An 8525-nucleotide genomic window follows, 5' to 3' on the forward strand; every position below is an offset into this window, starting at 1 on the left:
ATGCACTGCGACACATTTACATTTCAACAAAGCACACTCCTGCTCCATCTTCAAGCCCGTGGCTGTTCTCCAAAGTAACACCCATCTCCAAACCGCATGGCCTGCGTCTCTCCTCTATGACACATCCTTCTGCATTTCCTGCCACTTGTGCGGAAAGGAGGCTGTTTACTGTTAAGTCCTCCTTGATAGCTGTCGACAGCGTCTGATTAATAGCGTCCCGTTGAGTCATGAGGTCAGCTTTTTGGAGGCTCGATGGAAGATGGGGTCAGTCCAAAAGGGTTTGGGCCCAGCTGCTCCGTGTGTCACTCGGAAAGAGATCCTTTCCATTGTTAGCAGTCGTCCAACAAAAGCCATGTGAAAGCTGACCCGAATGCGCCGCAGCGGAGGAGGACAAACCACATTCAGATGGTTCCTAAGCTTTCTTTGCAGCTATGCAATGGCAAATGACAAGTTCAACAAAACCATGGCGAGTTTTTCACTCGGGCCTATTGTGCTCTCGCATTAGCTGCAAGCTGTGTTCTTTGAGGCCGTCCAGAGTCATGTCTGGCCTCCATAGGCCTGCGATGGTTCTGTCAGCGGGCTTGGCCCACTCCACGCACCACGCAGACTCCTTCGCTGTTCTTTTCACTTCCCCACCCCACCCCACCCCTCCTCGCTGCCTTGGCTCCAGCTCGCACTGAAGCAAGCGATTGATGGGGTGACGGAGAAGTTAAACGATTAAAGATGGCACTCCGAGCCAACGGCCTTGTGCAGACGCTCCATGCTGGGAAGAGGCTTTTGTGCTCACAGTCATTGTTTGGATTGAAAATGAAAGATCCCATCAAAGCCAATGTTTCCGAGCTCTCTTTCTGTAGTCAGCCTCTCCGGTTTCAGAAGGTTACTGGCGGTAACAATCACAGGAAAACATGACACAAATTATAAGATGATAGATTTAATGGTTGGTGGAATGTAGTGGACCAAATTATAGCCCACCAGCATGTGACAGAGAGGATATCTGAATTTACAGAACACAGATGTCAGACAAACCAAACCAAAAAGAAGAAGCAACCAAACTGGCAATGTGCAATAACTAATGATTGGGAGGGGGGTGTGTGTGTGTGTGTGTGTGTGTGTGTGTGTGTGTGTGTGTGTGTGTGTGTGTGTGTGTGTGTGGGTGTGTGGGTGTGGTGTGTGTGTGTGTGCGTGTGTGTGTGTGGGTGGGTGTGGTGTGTGTGTGTGTGTGTGTGTGTGTGTGTGTGTGTGTGGGTGTGGTGGTGGTGGGGGTACTATCAATCATGCATTAGCCAATCACTGTCCCACACACAGGGAGCCAGACAGTAGAGGTGAAGTATCACAAATTAGGGGCTGCTTTAGACATGCAGAAGTTTGTATTTAACCTTGCTGGACTTTTGGAAGGCACTTCCGAGTCTGGGAAGAAGAGTTTTGGCAAAGGAACAGGGAACCTGGTGGGTCCACACATCTCCGGGCGCTGGTACTCCTCACTAATCTATTTTAAACCATCTGTGAAATTAGCAAGATTCCTTAAATCCTTCACCTCCAAGGATTAAAAATGGCTCTTGGCTGGAGCCATGCTTACATGCAGCTATGTGCCCGCTACCCAGAGGCTGTGCGCGCTACCCAGAGGCTGTGCGCGCTACCCAGAGGCTGTGCCCGCTACCCAGAGGCTGTGCCCGCTACCCAGAGGCTGTGCCCGCTACAAACGTGCAGAGTTGTTCCACTGAGCACTTACTAAAGCTTTGTCTTCTATTCCAGGCATGCAGACACGTCACTGTCTGAAGGCATGGCTTCGTCCATATTTACCGCCGTGCCTTTCACGCAGAACCCGTTCAGTCTACCTCTCATTACACTACATAAACGTAAGCTCATTCAAGCTCCAAAGAACCAGATACTCCAAAGATGAATAGCAATGCGGCTAACAGCCTTGTTGGCAGAAATGTGTTTCAGTTGCAAACTATTCTATAGAAAAAAAGAACATTTCAGAAGTCTGTTGACTCTGGAAGTGGATGTACATTTTCACCCGAACACAGTCCAGTGTTACCTGAGACGCTTGTGCCCACAAATGGCTTGCGAGAGCAATGCTTTAGCTGAGGTTCCTGCCAAAGACTGCACGATAAAGTCATGAGGCTAATGAGAATGTCAGATAACCCTCGGTTGTGCTCTCGCCGACTGGAACGCTCCGGTGGGAGGGACAGGACAGTGGTTCTGGAGCGCAGGAATACCGTTCCGGACCTCTCCTCTTAATGTTTAGGCATCAGGGACAGACAATAACAGTCCTGTCGCCTCGGCACAGCAACACAGAATTAATTATTATTTGCTGCCCAAACACCTACGTCTTTGTACTAACACTGTGACAGCTCGTCCAAACAAGCTACTTAGAGGCTGCAAAATCGCTCTCCGTCCTGCAGACCTCGTGCTGGCTCATTCCCTGTCCACCCACAATCCCCTTCACTTCTGGCCCATGCAGAGAGCTACGGCGTATCAAAGGGGATTAAAGAGCAGGTCGAGGGGAAATGAGAATTATCGTCTCTCATATGAGATTAAAATGTCACCAGGCCAGCCGTCATGTCTGCATGTACGCACACACAAGTGCAGGGAGAAAAAACAAGAGTGTCTGCACAAAGCCAGGCCTGCTCTCTGGGCCAGACATTTGTAATGCAAGCTTTGTGAATTACAATAAGATTTAGTGTGCAGCAGTATACGTCTAATTTTCCGTCTACCGTGGGGCGCTGCAGCCGCGGTGCGCTGCTCCAGGCCTCTATTATACACCACCGCAGCTAAAATGTGGTTTTCCACGCACGCTCTCGGGGAAAGGGAGCTTACAGCAAAGTTTGGCGCAGGACAGAAAATGATGGATGGCAGCAACAAAAGGCGCACATAAATGGTTTTTCCAAAATGTTTGAAAGCAGATTCTACTCCAGAATGTTCTTTTTTTTTTTTAGAAGAAGAAGAAGAAGAGCATGCTTCCTTTTTGGAGACTTTTTGTTGTTGTTGCTGTTTGTTTGTCTTCTGACTGCACGCACAATGACCTGAGGTGGTGATCAACACTTCAGAGGCTGCACTGTTGACAAGCACAATGTGGTCCAGTCAGACACAGCTCATTGTTTAATGCATTTTAACGTCTGAATGTTAAGACTGGTCCTCACTTCACTTCCTAACAGTAAATTATCAACGACTCATCACGCACATGCATGAAGGCAAGCGAGAAACGCGAAGCCCAGCTGGCCGTGGTGCTGGAACTCAGAAAGCGCATGCAGACTAAGCGTTGCGTTCCACCATGACTTTTCCTGCTGGCACATCCAGCAGCCAGGCTGTGAAAGTGTGTGTGAAAGTGTGTGTGCAGAATGCACCGTCCTCGTAACACATACCTGCTGTTTGTCAGCCTACTTGGACCTCCTGTATGCCATCATCTGATCTGGAGTCAGTCATCGAATAAAGCTGAAAAGTTCATTCTGGTTATTGCTCGATAGAACAAAGATTCTATGAAAAAAAAAAAGACATTTCATGAATTTGAAGATATTTACAATAGTCTACTTTCTGTCTGCAAAATTAGTTCAATTGAAAGAAAAGAAAAAACAACTCTAGTTTAAGGAGACAAGCTAGCTAGCTAATCTTCAACATCTTTTAGGTACATAATGACTTATTAGCATATGTTTAGACTAAGAATAATGACTAGATTCAACTTCAGCAAAGTTAGGCTGAGAGTCGTTAAACTAGACCAACTCAAATCTATGAATACTTTTCATGTGCCTTTGAGTCTGTGTGATACAGGCGGAGGAACGGCAAGCTTGTGTGTGAAGCCACAGCTGGCAAACACACACACACACACACACACACACACGCACACACACACACACACACACACACGCGCGCACGCACACACACACACACACACACACACACACACACACGCGCACGCACGCACGCACACACACACACACACACACACACACGCACGGCAAGGACTCTGCCGTTTTTGTTGAGAATTCTGCAGTTTTCAAGTATCACCACACCTGTAACGGTTTAGTCATTCAATAACTGACATAAATGCAGTTCATTTACCTACTGCCTTATAAACAAGTACACTTCCCTGACCTCCTGCTCACTACATTAGAACCATCTTACAGGTGTATTTTAGAGGTGCACAATTACACATCTGGTTTCAAATACAGTTTAATGGCCACCCAATTCACTACATCCTGACTACAGGACTACTGTTGGCTGGGTGTTGTTTGAGTGGCGTAGCAATCCTGGCTAACTAAACAGTGAAACTGACGTGGCACACTGGCAAGTGATACAGTGATATGAGTGTATCAGGAACAGTGGTCCACTATCCACAAATACCCAGCCAACAGTGTCCCTACGGTGAGAAACCAACCACTTCTGAAGAGTTGCATGGCAACAGAGGGGATCTCTCTCTCTGTGTACTCACAAGATGAAGAATAAAATTGAATGAAATATTTCATGCATCGATAGCCAAAAGTCAGGTTGTCAGTGTCTGTACAGGTTTCTAGGTCCAGTTAGGTGTGTATGAGATGCTTATCTTGTAAGGAGGGCAAAGATACAGGTCTGTATGAGACTCTTATTTTGTAAGGAGGCCAGGGAAACAGGTCCGTATGAGACTCTTATTTTGTAAGGAGCATGGAGAAACTGAACCTTTTGCTAAGTGATCATTAGCAATTTATCTTTTCAATATAAACTTTTTCATTTCAACTTTTTCTTTTTCATTTCATTTCACTTTCAGTTATCATTTAAATTTTCATTAAAAGAAATCAGACATTTGTATATCTTCAAAATGTTATGAAAACTGTTTAGTTTATTTTTAATATAAAATAAAAACACAGACACACTGTTTAAAACAAAATGTCTCTTTAATTTGTAAGTGTCAACAGCAGTACAAAAGATGGAGTGATGGTGAGACAATTTTCTTGTGTGTGCGTGTGCGTGTGCGTGTGTGTGTGTGTGTGAGTGTATGTGTGTGAGTGTATGTGTATGAGTGTATGTGTGTGACTAGATGTGTGTTTATTATCTAATTTTATGGAAAAAAGAGAAACTCTTGAGGTAAATGATTTAGCAGAACCTTCCTTATCTGCCCTGGTAGGTCAATGGACTGAGTGTAGCCTACTATAGACATGGTGTTACATTACAATATGCCAAAATGTCTCCTGTGGGGAGAACAACCGAGATATTTGTACAATCCACTAAGGTGCCTAAAACACCAAAATGTTTCACTGATCTGGTATATTTGACTTATATTAATACTACTATTACAGAGAAGACTTGTCTCTGAACATACAACTGTAGAATTAATTTATCTTTAGTTTACCTCACGTCAATACTGCACATGGAAACCAATAGGTTGCTGGTTTACATACGAAGCCAAGCAGAAAATATTTTTAGTACCTTTTTTTGTCTTTTTTTAACAATAATATCCTTAACAAATAGCTGTCTTTTGTACTGTATAAAGAAGAATGTGAGCACAAGTGTGATGGCAACCTTTTTAAGTTCAATTAGAAACTTTACACTGGACTGTACAAGATATGATAAACTATTTACATTTTTAGACTTATGTTTTTTCAAAAGCAGCAACAGACACTATTTCTATGTTTCTAACGCCCGAACATTACCTGCCAAGGGCCTAGATACCTGCTGAGAAACCGGTCTCTATGCCAAACAAAAACAAACAAACAAACAAACAGTTTTAAAAAAACAAACAAACAAAACAGGCTGCCAGCGGGGTTCAAAATAAGAGCGGCCCTAGCGACAGTGGAACCACGACGGCCCTAGCGATGGTGGAACCACGGCTTCCCTAGCAACGGTGGAACCACGGCGGCCCTAGCGATGGTGGAACCACGGCTTCCCTAGCGACGGTGGAACCACGGCTTCCCTAGCGACGGTGGAACCACGCACAGTGTTGCTTGAGAAACTAGAAAATCCTCTAAAAAGCAAAGTACCATCAACAAGAGCAGCTGTTTACTCTTCTGAACAGCAGCTGGCATGTCAGTCCAGCATGTCAGTGAATTGTGCTGATTAAATTAACAAAGAATAATCCCAGAATAATCCCACCATATACATCACAAAAGTCCAATGACAGAAAAAAAGAATTACAGTAAGATAGGTAGAAACACCACACACACTTTGTCTTCAGTTACTGTACCTACTCTGCTTTAAAAATGGCAGTGATAGTAATGAGCGGAACACACACCTGACACAGACTGCTGCTGGCCAACTTGCGCCTAACACTACTGACTGAACGCTACTGACTGAACGCTACTGACTGAACGCTACTAAGCAACATGGGCTATAAGGAGACCCCGAAAGTGTCTGTACTACTCAGCGTAGGGAGGGATGAACCCGAACGCACAGACCTCACCAAGAACCCCACTCGCATTCTCAGATGATGAAGCACTGAAATCATTACATCTGATTTTCACCCAAAATTTGGCAAGTGTCTGATTAACAATTTTCAGGCAACTAATAAAATGAGGTCATAAAAGATCACATGGATATGTGTATAATAAGGAGCTCATCGAAACTAAGTGCATGCTCTCGTGATTTCAAGAATCACTTTCTCTCTCAGCATTTTCCACTGAACCTGCATAAAGAGGTCGGGATCTGAAGCATGAGTTTTGATTGGTTCATCACTGGAACCCGGGCGAGCAAGGTGCATGGGAAGTGGTAGGCCACACTTCCTGCTCAGCAGGGGTTAGGGAAAAGCATGTGTGCGGTGTACAGTGACTCGTCAGTTTGGATTTGTTTTCTAAAGAACAAGGACCGACATACACAATCACACACACACACACACACACACACACACACACACACACATACACACACACACACACACATACACACACACACACAAAACGGTCAAATACATAACTTATACTTCAGTAAGTATCCATGGACAAAAATAGAATTCTATTTTCCTATGTTATATTTACAATAATAAAAAAAAAATCTGTGATGAGATGGTGAATTTATCAAAAAAAGAAAGAAAAAGGCATCACAAGAAACTTTTGTTTTGAGCTCCAATTCGGGTACAGATCTCACTGTTTTTATTCTTTTTCTCTGATTGTCCTTTTATCATGTTCTACTGACACTTTTAGAGCCAACAGTGGCTAATAAATACAATAAAATGTCTATATGCACTATATAGGTTCAAATACAATATACAACACAAACATCCATGACCATTAAGATGCGCTGTTGAAGTCAGGAGAGTCAGGGCTGAGCGAGTCTCTCTGCGAGTCTCTCTGCGAGTCTCTCTGCGAGTCTGCCGTCCAGCGTGCTGCTCTCTGCTCCGCTGGCAGCGCTGGAGCTTAAACAAAGTGTTCATTCATCACGTGTCTTTGCATAAATAAACAAAATAAGTCGAGAGAAAAAGGACTCAAATCTGGGAACTGCAAGGTGTGCCCACGAGTCCAAACAGGTCACTTTTGTTTGTGTAGGTTTTTTTTTCCTCGCACGACGGCTTCACATTAGTCAGAATTGATAAAAAATACCATTTATATCCAGTGCTTGTAACACTTATGAAACATTGTCTCTGTGTGATTGAAGTTCTCTCTCTCTCTCTCTCTCTCTCTCTCTCTCTTTTTGTTTTGTTTTGTTTTGTTTTCCATTATACAAGAGCAATCAAGTTTCAGTCCCAACAACAGTCCTTTTGTCAACTACCAAAAATTGGTTTGGCATGGTCAAGAAAATATATACAAAACACGTACGAGTTGCCAGACTACCAGCAGATAAAACAGCTTCAAACAAGACAGATTGGCTTATGTGAGGGGAAAAAAACCCAAAACAGAGCACAACAAACCAAACCATCTCAGGCTACTAGAAGGGAAACTCCCGCCAAGTCCTGGACCTTCTAAAAGAACCACGACAAGCGCTAAAAATACAAAATAAAGACGATTCAAATGAACTAGAGAAGTGCTCAAAACATCTAAGACTTGAAGTAACTGCTTTTCGATTTTGGGAACAAGTACAATAACGCCTCGGACGCCGGGGGAAGTAAGCCGTAAAGAGCTCTCGGCATCGCTTCGACCTTCGGAGGCGGCGCAGTGACCAGCGGCCTCGAGCTTGCCCCGCGGGGAGCGTTCAGCCTGATCCCATCACCTCTAATTGGCCGGTTACTCATGGGCGCGGAGAGGCGATGTGTTCAAGGGCAAGAGGTAAATAACAGGCGTCATGCATTAATAATGCCGTGTTTCGGATGATACCAACTCGTCAGTCATTTTAATAATCCCGCACAGTTTGATCTGCTTGTTCCATCTGCTCGCCAGCGTCTCGTGGCTCTTCCTGGCCACGGCTCTTCCGCCACATCTTTGATGAAATAGCACAATAATCGAATGCCCCCCTCCACCCTCTACCCCATTGTTCAGTACCCTCTCCTGGCTGCAGTGCTGTGACGGGTGCCAGATGGCAGCCCCTGGAGGTGGGGCAGAGGGCAGCGGCCAGGCAGAGACGCCGCCGAGTGCCTGCGCAGCAGGGGCCCGCCACGGGGTCGTGGCCTCCGACAAGAGGCGCTGACC

The 8525-nt window shown here is 45.0% G+C and overlaps 1 protein-coding gene across 12 annotated transcripts in view; it reads right to left on the reverse strand.

Annotated features, from left to right (window-relative positions):
• Window positions 1-4849: 4849 nt before the first annotated feature.
• Window positions 4850-8525, reverse strand: part of sox6 (SRY-box transcription factor 6) — a 163669-nt gene continuing 159993 nt past the window's right edge. For all 12 annotated transcript variants that reach the window (XM_035531268.1, XM_035531260.1, XM_035531266.1 and 9 more), the window contains one exon: window positions 4850-8525. This exon is cut by the window's right edge and continues 1938 nt beyond it. The gene's annotated coding sequence lies outside the window, so the exon portion shown is untranslated.

Source organism: Electrophorus electricus, chromosome 1 (assembly GCF_013358815.1).
Source record: "Electrophorus electricus isolate fEleEle1 chromosome 1, fEleEle1.pri, whole genome shotgun sequence".
NCBI lineage: Eukaryota > Metazoa > Chordata > Actinopteri > Gymnotiformes > Gymnotidae > Electrophorus > Electrophorus electricus.